We start from the raw sequence: 19,026 nt of genomic DNA, 5'->3' as shown, positions 1-19,026 counted from the left end.
AAGCAGTGAGTTGACAAAACAACACATTCAGTCAATATCTAGGTAGCTAGATAGCTAACTTTAGCATCCACCATCCTCATGTGGTTCTCTCTAGAAGTGAACTTCCCTCCAGAGTTTGAGTACAAAGCAAAGGCACTTTTCACCAGATAATTACAGTGGGGAAAAAAGTATTTAGTCAGCCACCAATTGTGCAAGTTCTCCCACTTAAAAATATGAGAGGCCTGTAATTTTCATCATAGGTACACGTCAACTATGACAGACAAAATGAGAAAAAAATATCCAGAAAATCACATTGTAGGATTTTTTATGAATTTATTTGCAAATTATGGTGGAAAATAAGTATTTGGTCAATAACAAAAGTTTCTCAATACTTTGTTATATACCCTTTGTTGGCAATGACACAGGTCAAACGTTTTCTGTAAGTCTTCACAAGGTTTTCAAACACTGTTGCTGGTATTTTGGCTCATTCCTCCATGCAGATCTCCTCTAGAGCAATGATGTTTTGGGGCTGTCGCTGGGCAACACGAACTTTCAACTCCCTCCAAAGATTTTCTATGGGGTTGAGATCTGGAGACTGGCTAGGCCACTCCAGGACCTTGAAATGCTTCTTACAAAGCCACTCCTTCGTTGCCCGGGCAGTGTGTTTGGGATCATTGTCATACTGAAAGACCCAGCCACGTTTCATCTTCAATGCCCTTGCTGATGGAAGGAGGTTTTCACTCAAAATCTCATGATACATGGCCCCATTCATTCTTTCCTTTACACGGATCAGTCGTCCTGGTCCCTTTGCAGAAAAACAGCCCCAAAGCATGATGTTTCCACCCCCATGCTTCACAGTAGGTATGGTGTTCTTTGGATGCAACTCAGCATTCTTTGTCCTCCAAACACGACGAGTTGAGTTTTTACCAAAAAGTTCTATTTTGGTATCATCTGACCATATGACATTCTCCCAATCCTCTTCTGGATCATCCAAATGCACTCTAGCAAACTTCAGACGGGCCTGGACATGTACTGGTTTAAGAAGGGGGACACGTCTGGAACTGCAGGATTTGAGTCCCTGGCGGCGTAGTGTGTTACTGATGGTAGGCTTTGTTACTTTGGTCCCAGCTCTCTGCAGGTCATTCACTAGGTCCCCCCGTGTGGTTCTGGGATTTTTGCTCACCGTTCTTATGATCATTTTGACCCCACGGGGTGAGATCTTGCGTGGAGCCCCAGATCGAGGGAGATTATCAGTGGTCTTGTATGTCTTCCATTTCCTAATAATTGCTCCCACAGTTGATTTCTTCAAACCAAGCTGCTTACCTATTGCAGATTCAGTCTTCCCAGCCTGGTGCAGGTTTACAATTTTGTTTCTGGTGTCCTTTGACAGCTCTTTGGTCTTGGCCATAGTGGAATTTGGAGTGTGACTGTTTGAGGTTGTGGACAGGTGTCTTTTATACTGATAACAAGTTCAAACAGGTGCCATTAATACAGGTAATGAGTGGAGGACAGAGGAGCCTCTTAAAGAAGAAGTTACAGGTCTGTGAGAGCCAGAAATCTTGCTTATTTGTATAATATAATATAATAATAATATGCCATTTAGCAGACGCTTTTATCCAAAGCGACTTACAGTCATGTGTGCATAAATTTTTGTGTATGGGTGGTCCCGGGGATCGAACCCACTACCCTGGCGTTACAAGCGCCGTGCTCTACCAGCTGAGCTACAGAGGACCACATTTGTATATGACCAGTATTTGTAGGTGACCAAATACTTATTGTCCACCATAATTTGCAAATAAATTCATTAAAAATCCTACAATGTGATTTTCTGGATTTTTCTTCCTCATTTTGTCTGTCATAGTTGACGTGTACCTATGATGAAAATTACAGGCCTCTCTCATCTTTTTAAGTGGGAGAACTTGCACAATTGGTGACTGACTAAATACTTTTTTCCCCCACTGTATCAGGGATGATGTTTTATTCCTGACAACAGTTAATGTATGGGCTGACTAGCAAAAATGTGCTTGTGTGGTTTTGAATAGTAGTTAATGTTAGCAGAGGCAGTACAGTAAATGTGCTGTCAGTCAGCCTGAATTCATGATTATTGTCAAAATGCCCCATCAATCCTGAGCCCAGCCTCCAAAGCTGAGAACTTGATAAATTCACTTCCCCTCTGAGAATAAACCAGACCTACATTATAGGTCCATTCTATTAATTTACACATTTTCATTCAGATTGGTATAATTGTGACTGTTTATTATTACTGTACTCAAGTTGACTTTGATGTTCTCTTTAATTTACCAACAGATATATGGAGGATGGGAAGACTGCTTCAGCTACTGATATTGGCTTTGATTCTATTGATCTGCATTTATGTTTTATTTGTAAGTTCTAAAATGGAACCCAAGCCAAATGTATAGACAGAGCTTCAGATGTTAAGACTGGCATGCCATCCACAGGATCGTTTTAAACATGTATTTTGTTTTAACCATTTTGAAGCTATACATTGTTTACAACAGCATAATTGATACAAGATTATACAGTGCATTCGAAAAGTATTCACACCCCTTCCCTTTTTCCACATTTTGTTATGTTACAGCCTTATTCTAAAATTGATTAAATTACTTTTTTTCTCATCAATCTACACACAATACCCCATAATGACAAAGTGAAAACAGGTTTTTAAAACGTTTTGCAAATGTATTTAAAATAATACACAGAAATACCTTGTTTACATTTTCAGACCCTTTGCTATGAGACTCGAAATTGATCTCAGGTTTATCCTGTTTCCGTTGATCATCCTTGAGATGTTTCTACAACTTGATTGGAGTCCACCTGTGGTAAATTCAATTGATTGGACATGATTTGGAAAGGCACACACATGTCTATATAAGGTTCCACAGTTGACAAAGCATGTCAGAGCAAAAACCAAGACATGAGTTCGAAGGAATTGCCCGTAGAGCTCCAAGACAGGATTGTATCGAGGCAAAGATCTGGGGAAGGGTACCAAAAAATGTCTGCAGCATTGAAAGTCCCCAAGAACACAGTGGCCTCCATCATTCTTAAATGGAAGAAGTTTGGAACCACCAAGACTCTTCCTAGAGCTGGCCGCACGGCCAAACTGAGCAATCGGGGGAGAAGGGCTTTGGTCAGGGAGGTGACCAAGAACCCGATGGTCACTCTGACAGAGCTCCAGAGTTCCTCTGTGGAGATGGGAAAACCTTCCAGAAAGACAACCATCTCTGCAGCACTCCACCAATCAGGCCTTTATGGTAGAGTGGCCAGACGGAAGCCACTCCTCAGTAAAAGGCACATGACAGCCCGCTTGGAGTTGGCCAAAAGGTACCTAAAGACTCTCAGACCATAAGAAACAAGATTCTCTGGTCTGATGAAATCAAGATTGAACTCTTTGGCCTGAATGCCAAGCGTCACGTCTGGAGGAAACCTGGCACCATCCCTACGGTGAAGCATGGTGGTGGCAGCATCATGCTGTGGGGATGTTTTTCAGCGAAGGGGACTGGGAGACTAGTCAGGATCAAGGGAAAGATGAACGGAGCAATGTACAGAGAGATCCTTGATGAAAACCTGCTCCAGAGCGCTCAGGACCTCAGACTGGAGCCAAGGTTCACCTTCCAACAGGACAACCACCCTAAGCACACAGCCAAGACAAAGCAGGAGTGGCTTCGGGACAAGTCTCTGAATGGCCTTGAGTGGCGCAGCCAGAGCCCAGACTTGAACCCGATCAAACATCTCTGGAGAGACCTGAAATTAGCTGTGCAGCAACACTCCCCATCCAACCTGACAGAGCTTGAGAGGATCTGCAGAGAAAAATGGGAGAAACTCTCCAAATACAGGTGTGCCAAGCTTGTAGTGTCATACCCAAGAAGACTCGAGGCAGTAATCCTTGCCAAAGGTGCTTCAACAAAATACTAAGTAAAGGGTCTGAATACTTATGTAAATGTGATATTTCAGTTATAATTCTTTGGGGTTTTGCAGAAATGTCTAAAAACCTGTTTTTGATTTGTACTATGGGGTATTGTGTGTAGATTGATGAGGGGGAAAAACAACTTAATCCATTTTAGAATACGGCTGTAATGTAAGAAAATGCGGAAATAGTCAAGGGGTCTGAATACTTTCAGAATGCTCTGTATTTGGGTTTTTGATGGGGTAAGACAGCTAAGCTCAAGAGGTATTACAGTATACTTTATATGTGCCTCTAGGCTTTGGTCAACATAATGTTTAGGTGAATAGTTTGTTTGGTGATAAACAGAATCTCTTTTTGTCTCACTGTAGGTATGTCAATTCAACCAGTACGTACTGAATGTGTCACCACCCAATTATCTCAAGTACAACCATACTAGCTTCACAAGTCGTTGTAGTGGAATCCCCAACAGGAAATTTACACCAACCAATGACCCCTTAATAAGTAAAGAGGAATGGGAATCTCTGGTCACAAAGCTACAATGATCATTACCGCCTGTTGACCTCTTATCCACAGATGAGGCCACAAACCCCACTAAGTGCTCATTCTCTGTTGTCAACCCCAATTCAAACCACACAGTTGGCGGGTTTATAGATGTGATTTTGATAGCTAGAGATACTAAAAACAGGATCAAAACCTATGGAGGGGACTTTTTTCAGGCCAAGTTGTTTAACGCAGAACTTAAGGCCAGTACTTATGGAGCTGTAACAGACCACTTTAATGGCACCTACACTGCCCGCCTGGCCCTGCTTTGGCCCGGACCTGCCAAGGTGTCCATCCGCCTAGTGCACTCCAGTGAGGCCGTGCAGGTACTGTGTAGGCACAGGGAACAGGACCCAGATAAGGTCTACTTCCTAGGCTACTTTGAGGAGGGTGGCAAGCAGGAAACAACGATGTGCAATGCCCAGAGAAGTCCTAGGCTGGTGGGGAATGACTTGCAGTGTTGCTGTGAGTACAGAGAGCCAGTCACTGGAGAGTCCTGGTTCTGTCGTCGGCCATCTTCCCTGCCCTGCCATACTTTGACCTACCACAGCATGGGCGGTTACCAGGCAGTACTCTCCAAGTTGGAGACGACCCTTCTTAAGAGGTAGATACAGTGCCTTCAGAAAGTATTCATACCCCTTGACTTATTCCACATTTTGTTGTTACAGCCTGAATTCAAAATTGATTAAATGGATTTGTTTTCTGACCCATCTACACACAATACCCCATATTGACAAAGTGAAAACATGTTTTTAGACATTTTTGCAAATGGATTGAAAATGTAATATCTAATTTACATAAGATTCACACCCCTTCACAACAGCGTTGAGTATTTCTGGGTAAGCTTTCCACACCTGGATTGTGCCACATTTGCCCATTTATTATTTTCAGAATTCTTCAAGCTCAGGCAAATTTGTTGTTTATCATTGCTAGACAACCATTTTCAAGTCTTGCCATAGATTTTCAAGCAGATTTAACTCAAAACTGTAACTCGGCCACACAGGAACATTCACTGTCTTCTTGGTAAGCAATTCCAGTGTAGATTTGGCCTTGTGTTTTAGGTTATTGTCTTGCTGAAAGGTGCATTCCTCTCCCAGTGTCTGTTGGAAAGCAGACTGAACCAGGTTTTCTTTTAGGATTTTGCTTGTGCTTAGCTCCATTCTGTTTTGTTAAGGACTCCCCAGCAGTGGTGTGAAGTACTTAAGTAAAAATTCTTTAAAGTTCGATTTAAGTATTTTCTTTTTACTACACATATGTTTGACAACTTTTACTTTTACTTCACTACATTCCTAAGGAAAATAATTTTTACATACATTCCATACATTTTCCCTGACACCCAAAAGTGCTCATTACACTTTGAATGCTTAGCAGGACAGGAAAATGGTCCATTCACCCACTTATCAAGAGAACATCCCTGGTCGTCCCTATTGCCTCTGATCTGGCAGACTCACTAAACACGCTTCATTTGTAAATTATGTCTGAGTGTTGTAGTGTTTTCCCCATGGATATCCATAAATAAAAACAAAAAAAGACAACGGTGCGGTCTGGTTTGCTTAATATAAGGAAATTGAAATTATTTATACTTTTACTTTTGATACTTAAGTATATTTTAGCAATTACATTTGCTTTTGATACTTGAGAATATTTAAAACCAAATACTTTTAGACTTTTAATCAATTAGTATTTTACTGGGTGAATTTCACTTTTACTTGAGTCATTTTCTATTAAGGTATATTTACTTTTACTCAAGTATGACATTTGGGTACTTTTTACACCACTGCTCCCCAGTCCTTAATGATTACAAGCATACTCATAACATTATGCAGCCACCACTATGCTTGAAAATATGGAGAGTGGTACTCAGTAATGTGTTGTTTTGGATTTTCCCTAAACATAAAACTCTGTATTCAGGACAAAAAGTTAAGTACTTTGCAGTATTACTTTAGTGCCTTGTTGCAAACAGGATGAATGTTTTGGAATATATGATAGTGTACAGGCATCCTTATTTTCAATCTGTCAATTAGGTTAGTATTGTGGAGTAACTACAAAGTTGTTGATCCATCCTCAGTTTTCTCCTATCACAGCCATTAAACTCTGTAACTGTTTTAAGGTCACCATTGGCAGGAAGGACACCTGTATCTTTGTAGTGACTGGGTATATTGATACCCCATCCAAAGTGTAATTATTAACTTCATCATGCTCAAAGGGAGAGTCAAAATCTGCTTTTTTATTTTTACCCATCTACCAACAGGTGCCCTTCTTTGCGAGGCATTGGAAAACCTCCCTGGTCTTTGTGGTTGAATCTGTGTTTGAAATTCACTGCTCGACTGAGGGACCATACAGATAATTGTATGTGTGGGGTACAGAGATGAGGTAGCCATTCAAAAATCATGTTAAACACTTATTGCACACAGAGTGAGTCCATGTGACTTGTTAAGCAAATTTTTACTCCTGAACTTATTAAGACTTGCCATAACAAAGGGGTTGAATACTTAATGAATAAAATACATTTCAGCTTTTCATGTGAAGATCAGGTGAAGATTCTGTGGTGGGTGCTTCACTGTCAGTCCTCAAAGTGTCATGATTTAACTGGATATGAACCCACATGCAGACTACTACACCGAGCCAGAGAAGGTTTAACAGGTTTATTTACAAAGTTAAATTGTCCAGGTTTCCAAAAATAGGGGAAGAGTAAGTCCAGGTCTACAGGGAGGGTAACGGATCCAGGTTCTGAGCAGGAGAGGTACCGTAACGTCCTAGTGTCCGTGGTGAGTCCAAAAGGGAGGTCCAGTAGTGGGAAGCAGGATGGTGGTGGCAGGAGTGAAGCGGAGGCAGGAGTCAGGTTCCAATAATCTGTGGCACAGGAGAAAAGTAAATAGAACAGGCCAAAAACAAGCAGGTTGAGTCGGCAGCGAGACTAACATGGTCGTCTTGACTATGATCTGACGATGAGTGGCAAGTTTGACCGGGTCTTTAAGGCGGAGGTGATTATGGTGAATGAGCTGCAGCTGGAACCCTGACTCCCGCACACCAGACTTCACTCCTGCAATCAAGAACATACAGAGGGGAGGGGGAGAGCAGAGAGAGAGCTACCTAGCAGCAGTAGGCCTAACAGTACCCCCCCCTCTACGGACGCCACCCGGCGGCCGACAGGGTTTATCCGGATGTAACCTATGAAAATCACGGACCAGAGCAGGATCCACAATGAAGCTCCTGGGAACCCAGGAACGTTCCTCAGGACCATAACCCTCCCAATCCACCAGGTACTGGAAACCACGACCCCGGCGGCGAACATCCAGAAGTCGCCGGACAGAGTAGACAGGACCCCCACCCACGATCCTGGGCGGAGGAGGGGGACGAGAGGGCGGGCACAGAGGGCTGACAGACACAGGCTTGATCTGGGACACATGAAGTGGAATGAACCCGTAGGGAGGCAGGAAGCTGTAGTTTGACCGCGCAGGGGTTAACAATAGACAGTATCTTGAACGGTCCTATAAAACGTGGCGCCATCTTCTTGGATTCTACTTTCAATGGAAGATCACTTGACTTAAGCCATACCTCTTGACCAGGAGAGTAACCGGGAGCCTGGGACCGGTGACGGTTGGCTTGCCTCTGCATGTACGACGAAGCTCGGGACAGAGCTACCCTGGCCTTCCTCCAGACCTTGAAGCAGCGGTGCATGTGGGACTGCACCGAGGGTACCGCCAGTTCCCTCTCTTGAGAAGGGAACAGGGGAGGTTGATAACCCAGAGCGCACAGAAAGGGAGACAAACCAGAGGAAGCGTTAGTCAAGGTGTTATGAGCATATTCCACCCAGGGAAGCATGGAGCTCCATGACCCAGGGTTAGACCCTGTGACACAGCGGAGAGCGGTCTCCATCTATCTCCTGGTTCGCCCTCTCGGCTTGCCCGTTGGTCTGGGGGTGATATCCAGAGGACAGGCTGGATGTGATGCCCAAAGCTTTACAGAAAGCTTTCCAGACCTGGGAGACAAACTGGGGACCCCTGTCAGAGACAATATCAGTGGGTAGACCATGAGAGCGGAACACATGTTCAACCAAAATATCCGCCGTTTCTCTGGCAGTGGGCAGTTTAGGTAGGGCCAAAAAATGAGCAAACTTAGAAAAAAGATCAATCACAGTAAGAATGACAGTCTTTCCAGACGAGGTGGGAAGTCCAGTGACAAAATCCAATGCAATGTGGGACCAGGGCCGGCTGGGTATAGGTAGAGGTCGTAGATGACCAGCGCTGGCTTGGGTGGAGTTCTTACTTCGTGCACATACCGTACAAGCAGCAATGGAGGCTCGAGTGTCCGCCTCCATCCTGGGCCACCAGAACTTCCGTCGCAAAAAGTCAAGGGTCCGAGTAACTCCAGGGTGACAGGTAAGGGGAGACGAGTGAGCCCACTGAAGTACCTGGGAGCGAACAGACTCAGGGACAAACAACCGGTTAGGGGGACCGCTCCCAGGGTCAGCTTGTAGATGTTGAGCCTGTCTAACAATCCCTTCGATGTCACATGTAATGGCAGCAATACTGCAGGTAGGAGGCAAGATGGGTTCAGGGTTACTACCAGTATCAACAGCAGAATCAACACGAGACAGGGCGTCAGGCTTGACGTTGCGTGACCCAGGACGGTAAGACAGAGAAAAATTGAATCTACCAAAAAATAGTGCCCACCTGGCTTGACGAGGATTGAGCTGCTTCGCTGACTGGATGTATGCCAGATTCTTATGATCCGTCCAAACGATGAAGGGTTGTTCTGCCCCCTCCAACCAATGCCGCCACTCCTCGAGAGCCAGCTTAATGGCAAGCAGTTCACGATTGCCAACATCTTAATTCCTCTCTGCCTGAGAAAGTTTCCGTGAAAGAAAAGCATAGGGATGCAGTTTGTTATCATCAGGGGATCGTTGTGACAACACCGCACCTACCCCAGTGTCGGATGCATCCACCTCCACGACAAACTGGCGGTCGGGGTCAGGCTGCATCAGAATGGGAGCCGAGGCGAAGCGATGTTTCAGCTCTTCGAACGTTAATTCGGCCCCTTCATTCCAAGCGAACGGTCGTGAGATGGAGGTGAGAGCGGTGAGTGGCGCAGCAATGCGGCTGTAGTCCTTGATGAACCTCCTGTAGAAGTTCGCAAACCCCAGGAATCATTGAAGCTGTTTGCGGGTGAAGGGTGCTGGCCAGTCCGTGACAGCAGAGACCTTAGCTGGGTCCATCCGCAACTCCCCCTGAGCTATTATGTAACCCAAAAAAGAGGTCTCAGACACATGAAATTCACATTTCTCCATCTTCACAAATAATTTGTTCTCCAACAACCTTTGCAACACCTGGCGCACATGCCGTTCGTGTTCCTGGTAGGACTCTGAGAAAATCAGGATATCATCCAGATAGACAAAAACAAAACGATTCAACATGTCCCGTAGGACATCATTCACGAGTGCCTGAAAAACAGCAGGGGCATTAGACAAACCAAAAGGCATGACCAGATACTCAAAATATCCCAAGGGTGTGTTGAAGGCAGTCTTCCATTCATCACCTTTACGAATGCGCACCAGGTGATATGCATTCCGTAGATCCAGTTTCGTAAAGATCGTAGCACCATGAAGGAGGGGAAAAGCAGAATTAATCAAAGGCAGAGAATATTTGTTCTTAATGGTGATGTTGTTAAGTCCACGGTAATCAATACAGGGTCTGAGGGTCTTATCCTTCTTTCCAACAAAAAAGAATCCCGCTCCTACAGGTGACGAGGAAGGACGAATAATACCTGCCGCCAAGGAGTCCCGCATGTAGTTCTCCATAGCCTCCGTCTCCGGGCGGGAGAGATTGTACAGGCGACTGTTAGAGAGAGGGGCTCCGGGCTGGAGGTCAATGGCGCAGTCGTATGGCCGGTGAGGAGGAAGAGAAGTAGCTCTGTGTTTGCAGAAAACGGATGCCAGGTCATGATACACGTCAGGAACAGCAGAGAGATCCATGGACTCCAGTGGAGGTTGAGGCACAGTGCTGGCAGGGGTCTGAGCAGAACACAAACAGTTCACATGACAAAATGTGCTCCATGAAACAATTCTACCTCTCACCCAATCAATGTGTGGATTGTGTCTTATGAGCCAGGGGATACCAAGGACCAGGGGGGTCTGTGGGCAGTCAATTATGTGAAACTGAATGTTCTCCTGATGATTACCCGACACTCTGAGACAAACAGGGACAGTCTGATGAGTAATACGGGTCAACAATTGTCCATTTAGACCCCTAGCCTGCAGCGGACAGTCCATAGGAACCGTCTCTAACTCCATTTGTTGAGCCAACTCTCGATCCAAAAAGCTTTCATCGGCACCAGAGTCAACCAGCGCACTAACAGGGAAATCCTGGACCTGCCACTGAAGGGATGCCTGAAGCAGAATGCGGGGAGAAGAGGAAGAATCCGCTGTTTGGCTCACCAAAACTTCTCCCATTAATGATGAGCCGGCCCTTTTCCCGGACGAACTGGGCAGGAAGGAACGAAATGACCAGCTTCTCCACAATACAGGCAGGCCCGAGCCTGAATACGACGTGCACGCTCCTCTGAGGACAACCGTGCACGACCCACCTCCAAGGCTTCGGGTTCAGTGCTCCTAGTATCGACTCGGGAAGACTCGGCCTTCTCCGTAGGGAAGAGGCGGGGAGGAGTTGGTTGACGACAGACAGGTTGCTTGGAACTAACACTCCTCGCCCGGCGGCGCTCCCGAATCCGATTATCCAACCTGATGGTGAGTGAAATAAGGTTATCCAGCGTAGGCGATTCATCATATGACACCAATTCATCCTTCAAAGTCTCAGACAAAGCATTGATGAACACTCCTTGTAATGCCTCGTCATTCCAACCACTCACTGCCGCTAACGTCCGAAACTCCACTGCCATCTCCGCCACACTGCGAGACCCCTGCCGAAGAGAAAACAACCGTTTAGCAGCCTCCTTGCCCCGTACGGGGTGGTCGAAAACCTTCCTCATCTCAGTGGTGAAGGCAACGTAAGCGTTGCAAATGTCCGACTGACTCTCCCAGACCGCGGATCCCCAGGAACGAGCGGAACCGCTAGTAGAGTTGATCAGGTAGGCAATACGGGCTCTTTCTGAGGCGTAGGTGAGGGGCTGTTGTTCAAATACTAACGAGCATTGAGTCAAAAAATCACCACAGGTTCCCATGTTCCCGTCATAGCGCTCTGGAGCAGGAACAAGAAGCTCTCTGATCTGGGATGGAGGAGCAGGAAAAACAGGCGGAGCAGGAAAAGGAGCAGTTTGTATGCCATGAACGAGGGGTGCATTATTAACTTGGATAGTAAGGGCAGACACTTGATGGGTGAGTAATTGCACCTGATTAAGCAGCATCTGACTGTTCTCAGAAATAGTCTTAAACAAAGTATCATGTTGACCAAGTAAAATGCCCTGATTGGCTATGGCAGTCCGAATTTGAGTGCACTCTGGGGTGGTATCCGAGCTACAGTCTGCTGGGTTCATCATGGTCAGATCATATACTGTCATGATTTAACTGGATATGAACCCACATGCAGACTACTACACCGAGCCAGAGAAGGTTTAACAGGTTTATTTACAAAGTTCAATTGTCCAGGTTTCCAAAAATAGGGGAAGAGCAAGTCCAGGTCTACAGGGAGGGTAACGGATCCAGGTTCTGAGCAGGAGAGGTACCGTAACGTCCTAGTGTCCGTGGTGAGTCCAAAAGGGAGGTCCAGTAGTGGGAAGCAGGATGGTGGTGGCAGGAGTGAAGCGGAGGCAGGAGTCAGGTTCCAATAATCTGTGGCACAGGAGAAAAGTAAATAGAACAGGCCAAAAACACAAAGAGCGAAAACAAGCAGGTTGAGTCGGCAGCGAGACTAACATGGTCGTCTTGACTATGATCTGACGATGAGTGGCAAGTTTGACCGGGTCTTTAAGGCTGAGGTGATTATGGTGAATGAGCTGCAGCTGGAACCCTGACTCCCGCACACCAGACTTCACTCCTGCAATCAAGAACATACAGAGGGGAGGGGGAGAGCAGAGAGAGAGCTACCTAGCAGCAGTAGGCCTAACACAAAGATGAAGTTGGATTGAACCAAATGTATTATTTCAGATTATTTACCGCCCATAAGGGCAGGGTGCGGCTAGTTTGGATTAATCCCACTAAATTAGAACAGTATGACAAACTACAGAAGCTTATGATAAACCCAAACAAAATGACAGAAAATGGCTATATTGCATGAAGAAGAAGAACTAAAAGATTTATACAAAGAAAACCTTATTGGTTTAATACAAAGATTTACATTTAGAAGACACGAGTGGATATATTTTTATATTGATTGAACCATTATAATATATATTTTTTTATATTGATTAAACCATTAGTGATGATAGAGAGGACTTGTGGTGAGAGTACATTGAACTTAAACATCATACAGTGAGGGTAAAAAGTATTTGATCCCCTGCTGATTTTGTACGTTTGCCCACTGACAAAGACATGATCAGTCTATAATTTTAATGGTAGGTTTATTTGAACAGTGAGAGACAGAATAACAACAAAAAAATCCAGAAAAACGCATGTTAAAAATGTTATAAATTGATTTGCATTATAATGAGGGAAATAAGTATTTGACCCCCTCTCAATCAGAAAGATTTCTGGCTCCCATGTGTCTTTTATACAGGTAACGAGCTGAGATTAGGAGCACACTCTTAAAGGGAGTGCTCCTAATCTCAGTTTGTTACCTGTATAAAATACACCTGTCCACAGAAGCAATCAATCAATCAGATTCCAAACTCTCCACCATGGCCAAGAGCAAAGAGCTCTCCAAGGATGTCAGGGACAAGATTGTAGACCTACACAAGGCTGGAATGGGCTACAAGACCATCGCCAAGCAGCTTGGTGAGAAGGTGACAACAGTTGGTGCGATTATTCGCAAATGGAAGAAACACAAAATACCTGTCAATCTCCCTCGGCCTGGGGCTCCATCCAAGTTCTCACCTCGTGGAGTTGCGATGATCATGAGAACGGTGATGAATCAGGCCAGAACTACACGGGAGGATCTTGTCAATGATCTCAAGGCAGCTGGGACCATAGTCACCAAGAAAAAAAAACACTACGCCGTGAAAGACTGAAATCCTGCAGCGCCCGCAAGGTCCCCCTACTCAAGAAAGCACATATACAGGCCCGTCTGAAGTTTGCCAATGAACATCTGAATGATTCAGAGGAGAACTGGGTGAAAGTGTTGTGGTCAGATGAGACCAAAATTGAGTTATTTGGCATCAACTCAACTCGCCGTGTTTGGAGGAGGAGGAATGCTGCCTATGACCCCAAGAACATCATCCCCACCGTCAAACATGGAGGTGGAAACATTATGCTATGGGGGTGTTTTTCTGCTAAGGGGACAGGACAACTTCACTGCATCAAAGGGACGATGGACGGGGCCATGTACCGTCAAATGTTGGGTGAGAACCTCCTTCCCTCAGCCAGGGCATTGAAAATTGGTCGTGGATGGGTATTCCAGCATAACAATGACCCAAAACACACGGCCAAGGCAACAAAGGAGTGGCTCAAGAAGAAGCACATTAAGGTCCTGGAGTGGCCTAGCCAGTCTCCAGACCTTAATCCCATAGAAAGTATGTGGAGGGAGCTGAAGGTTCGAGTTGCCATTCGTCAGCCTCGAAACCTTAATGACTTGGAGAATATCTGCAAAGAGGAGTGGGACAAAATCCCTCCTGAGATGTGTGCAAACCTGGTGGCCAACTACAAGAAACGTCTGACCTCTGTGATTGCCAACAAGGGTTTTGCCACCAAGTACTAAGTCATGTTTTGCAGAGGGGTCAAATACTTATTTCCCTCATTAAAATGCAAATCAATTTATAACATTTTTGACATGCGTTTTTCTGGATTTTTTTGTTGTTATTCTGTCTCTCACTGTTCAAATAAACCTACCATTAAAATTATAGACTGATCATTTCTTTGTCAGTGGGCAAACGTACAAAATCAGCAGGGGATCAAATACTTTTTTCCCTCACTGTAACTATTGAATTGTTCTGTAATTCGGTTTGTGGTATTGATGGCTGTCTCAAATTGAGTAGTGCATGTGGAAGAGGCCCTGGTGTGAAACATGAAAGTGGATGTTTCTTGCAGCAAAGATGTTGAAACACACGGCTTAGCAGCCACCTAGTAAACAGTACTGTGGTATCTGAGGAATTTATGACTTTGCTAACGTTTTCAAATGGTATCTGAGAGGATGTTTATTCAGCTTAGGGGAGCATCTGGGGAGCAGTTTTATGGGGGCACCCCATAGAACAGAGGAAGTCTGTTGTGTGGAGACAGGTGATTGGTCTGTATTGGAAACCACCCATATCATGGAAAAGATTATAAATACTTGGTTGAGACAAAGGAGGTCAGAACAAACATATTATTTTGGGTCGCTGTTCTCCAGATGCCTGCAGACGTCTGTAAACTTATGCTGAAATCTTGTGATATAAATAAACCTTTATAATCAAAGTACAGTGTAAGCGGACTCCTTGGTCTCACAGCAAAGATTAGCATTATTCTTTATAAACAACAGTACTAAGAACAAAAACTCAAGAAAACACTTTTGAATACTTGTTAACAACTTTTGAAATAATTGTAAACTAACAGTTCCTTCTTCTCTGCAGTTCCACAAACATTATTGTACCAGGTCACGATTCAGCTATCGATGTCCAGCAACAGGACACTGAAATCCGTAAGTTGTTCCAAACTACTTCTCCTTTGATTAACTTATGAACCAACAACCAAATCTGACATAGGCCTAGCTAATTGACTGTAACTCACAAGACTTTCGCAGAGACATCCGTGTGTGTTTCTCTCACAGCTGTGACGTTCAGGAAAAACAACTTCTCAACTACAATGATTTGAATGATAGTCCAGGTACTTAGACACACACACACACACACACACACACACACACACACACACACACACTCCACATACCACATTTCACATATAACCTTTAGGTGCAACTCTCACATTTGCACATAACGGTTGCTTCAAGGTGATGCAAGTCCTTTGCCAGTACAATCTGTTTAGACGACATTACTCTGTGTGAAAGCTTGTTTAACAATCTCTCATTTGAATTATTTATATTTATAGATGATACTAAAAACATTTAAATTAATCACATTGAATGTCGAAATGAGGATATATAAAAACATTTCAAATAAATCGCATGCTTATCCTAACACATATTATTACATTTACATTTACATTTACATTTACGTCATATAGCAGACGCTCTTATCCAGAGCGACTTATAAATTGGTGCATTCACCTTATAGTCAGCGGGATAACCACTTTACAATGTTTTTTTGTTGGGAGGCCGGCCGTCACAAGTCGCAAGATTTTATCTGGAGAGAGAGGGGAGAAAGAAGTCAAAGCATAGGGTAGGGCAGTGTGAGCAGGACCAGCAGTGTCATTTGACTTAACAAACGAGGATCGGATGTCGTCAACCTTCTTTTCAAAATGGTTGACTAAGTCATCCACAGAGAGGGAGGGGGGGGATTCAGCAGGGAGGAGAAGGTGGCAAAGAGCTTCCTAGGGTTAGAGGCAGATGCTTGGAATTTAGAGTGGTAGAATGTGGCCTTAGCAGCAGAAACAGATGAAGAAAATGTAGAGAGGAGGGAGTGAAAAGATGCCAGGTCCGCAGGGAGTCTAGTTTTCCTCCATTTCCGCTCGGCTGCCCGGAGCCCTGTTCTGTGAGCTCGCAATTAGTCATCAAGCCACGGAGCTGGAGGGGAGGACCGAGCCGGCCGGGAGGATAGGGGACATAGAGAGTCAAAGGATGCAGAAAGGGAGGAGAGGAGGGTTGAGGAGGAAGAATCAGGAGATTGGAGGGAGAAGGATTGAGCAGAGGGAAGATATTATAGGATGGAAGAGGAGAGAGTAGTGGGAGAGAGAGAGCGAAGGTTGCGACGGCGCATTACCATCTGAGTAGGGGCAGAGTGAGTAGTGTTGGAGGAGAGCGAGAGAGAAAAGGATACAAAGTAGTGGTCGGAGACATGGAGGGGAGTTAAAGTGAGATTAGTAGAAGAACAGCATCTAGTAAAGATGAGGTCAAGCGTATTGCCTGCCTTGTGAGTAGGGGGGGACGGTGAGAGGGTGAGGTCAAAAGAGGAGAGGAGTGGAAAGAAGGAGGCAGAGAGAAATGAGTCAAAGGTAGACGTAGGGAGGTTGAAGTCCAACAGAACTGTGAGGGGTGAGCAATCCTCAGGAAAGGAACTCATCAAGGCGTCAAGCTCATTGATGAACTCTCCAAGGGAACCTGGAGGGCGATAAATGACAAGGATGTTAACCTTAAATGGGCTAGTGACTGTGACAGCATGGAATTCAAATGAGGAGATAGACAGATGGGTCAGGGGAAAAATAGAGAATGTCCACTTGGGAGAGATGAGGATTCCTGTGCCACCACCCCGCTGACCAGATGCTCTCGGGGTATGCGAGAACACATGGTCAGACGAGGAGAGAGCAGTAGGAGTAGCAGTGTTTTCAGTGGTAATCCATGTTTCCGGCAGCGCCAAGAAGTCGAGGGACTGGAGGGTAGCATAGGCTGAGATGAACTCTGCCTTGTTGGCAGCAGAACGGCAGTTCCAGAGGCTGCCTGAGACCTGGAACTCCACGTGGGTGGTGCGTGCAGGGACCACCAGGTTAGAGAGGCAGCAGCCACGCGGTGTGAGGCGTTTGTATAGCCTGTGCGGAGAGGAGAGAACAGGGATAGACAGAGGCATAGTTGACAGGCTACAGAAAATGTCTACAATAATGCAAAGGAGATCGGAATGAAATGAACTAAACATCTGGGAAAGGAGAGAGCGGGGCCTCCCTCACCACAACACCCAAATATAACTCTCCCAACTTCCACCTCAGAAACTATAATTGTTGTAAACTACAGCGGTTCAATGTTTTCTAGGAATAGACTAACTTAGTTTATTCAGCTAGCTAACTTGGTACAGTATTCTTCCGTGAAAATCGTCCAGGGCACCTAGTTATAAGACGCCACAGCCAGCTAGCATGCCGGACTCCAACAACACGGTTTAGCACCAATACTCGGCCACAACAAACCACCAGTGTGTCAACACGCCAAGCAGATCATTCGTGTCCGTGTCTAACGTTGTGGGTTAGTCCCGACAGCTTGAGCGAGTCCGTCGTCAATTTATTCAGCCAGTTAGTTAGCTAGAATAGTTAGCATACTAGCTAGCCATTGCTTTCAGACAAAGAAGAAACCCCTCCTTTCACGGCACGAACACACAGAGAGAGCCAAGCGAACGTTAACTAGTCACCCATGTCCCGAATTCCTTGAATGACTCTGGCTACCAATATGTAAAAACAAAACACAAATACATACCCCTAGCAGCTACTGTTAGCTAGCCAAGTGCAAAGCTAGCCACTGAATTGACTCAGCCAGTTCGCGTTTGTTCGCTAGGTCGTTCCAGCTATTGTTTACTAGTAGCTATCCAGGTAGCAACAAGCTAGCTAAATTTCAAGCACAGTAGCCACTTACTACCTAATGTTAACGGTTCAGACAATGAGGTTAGAAAACAGCTGAATGGTAGGCATTATTGTATGTAATTATTGTAGGCAGCCAGCTGGCGTAATTACAGGCACTCTCAGGCGTGAAACAACTATACCGTTGCTAATAGTTGCCAGTAGCTACCCGCCAGCTAGTCCAGGTAGTGGGTTAGCTAGCTAGCTTCATGCTTCACCGGGCTCAGTCGAATACAATACTATCCTACAATAATTACATACAACAACCCACGATAACTACCTACAATACCTAACTACAATCTAAATACATAGTTTAAGCTTTACTCGACAAAGCCCAAACTATGTATAAAGCCAAGCTTACCCGACGACGACCTCACCCGACAACCGGTATGGTAGCTCAATGTATGGTAGATGCGTGGTAAGAAACAGAAGATGAAAAAAATAAACCCAGCTCAATCAAAACCCTCTAACCGAAGACTTTTTATAACTAACCCAAGATAGACCACTTATTCGTCATTCCTAGACGATGAGCTCAGCAAACACCAATCACTTTAATGCTGGATGCGTCATTCTAGCTATGATTGTGTCCAGGGCTTGGAAAAACAAGCTGTTATTAATTATAAACCCACTGTTATCTATTAACCATGTTGTTCTACCATAGGCCTGAAAGTATTTTTTCTCTCTCTAGGATCACAAACAAAATGCCGTCCTGGTTTGCAAACCCCAGTACCGGCTGGATTCTACCTCCAGGATCACTGGATGTCCCTGGTGTGTGACTCAAAATCATTTCCCTCAGCTAAACTGATATCTGGATGCCTGAAGGACAAACAGATCCTTATGATGGGTGACTCCACTCTCCGTCAGTGGTTCGACTACCTGGAGAAAACTGTGCCAAGTATGATATAGTTTGTAATCAGTTAATTATGTCAATATGTTTGTAGTGAAGTCCATGCGTTCAAATGGGTTTACATGGTTTCATAAAGCTTTGGCCAGGCAATGATGTAACTAGTATTGTTGAATCCAAAGACACCCATGTAAGTCATGGTATATGGCAAAACAGTAAAAAGCA

At 44.9% G+C, this 19,026-nt stretch overlaps 1 pseudogene; it reads left to right on the top strand.

Moving 5' to 3' along the window:
- Positions 1–2,297: 2,297 nt before the first annotated feature.
- Positions 2,298–5,052, top strand: LOC121546144 (annotated as a pseudogene).
- Positions 5,053–19,026: the final 13,974 nt, after the last annotated feature.

The sequence above is a fragment of the Coregonus clupeaformis genome, chromosome 3 (genome assembly GCF_020615455.1).
Source record: "Coregonus clupeaformis isolate EN_2021a chromosome 3, ASM2061545v1, whole genome shotgun sequence".
Lineage (NCBI taxonomy): Eukaryota > Metazoa > Chordata > Actinopteri > Salmoniformes > Salmonidae > Coregonus > Coregonus clupeaformis.
Note: the sequence above shows the minus strand (reverse complement) of the source record. Positions and strands in the feature narration are given on the sequence as shown.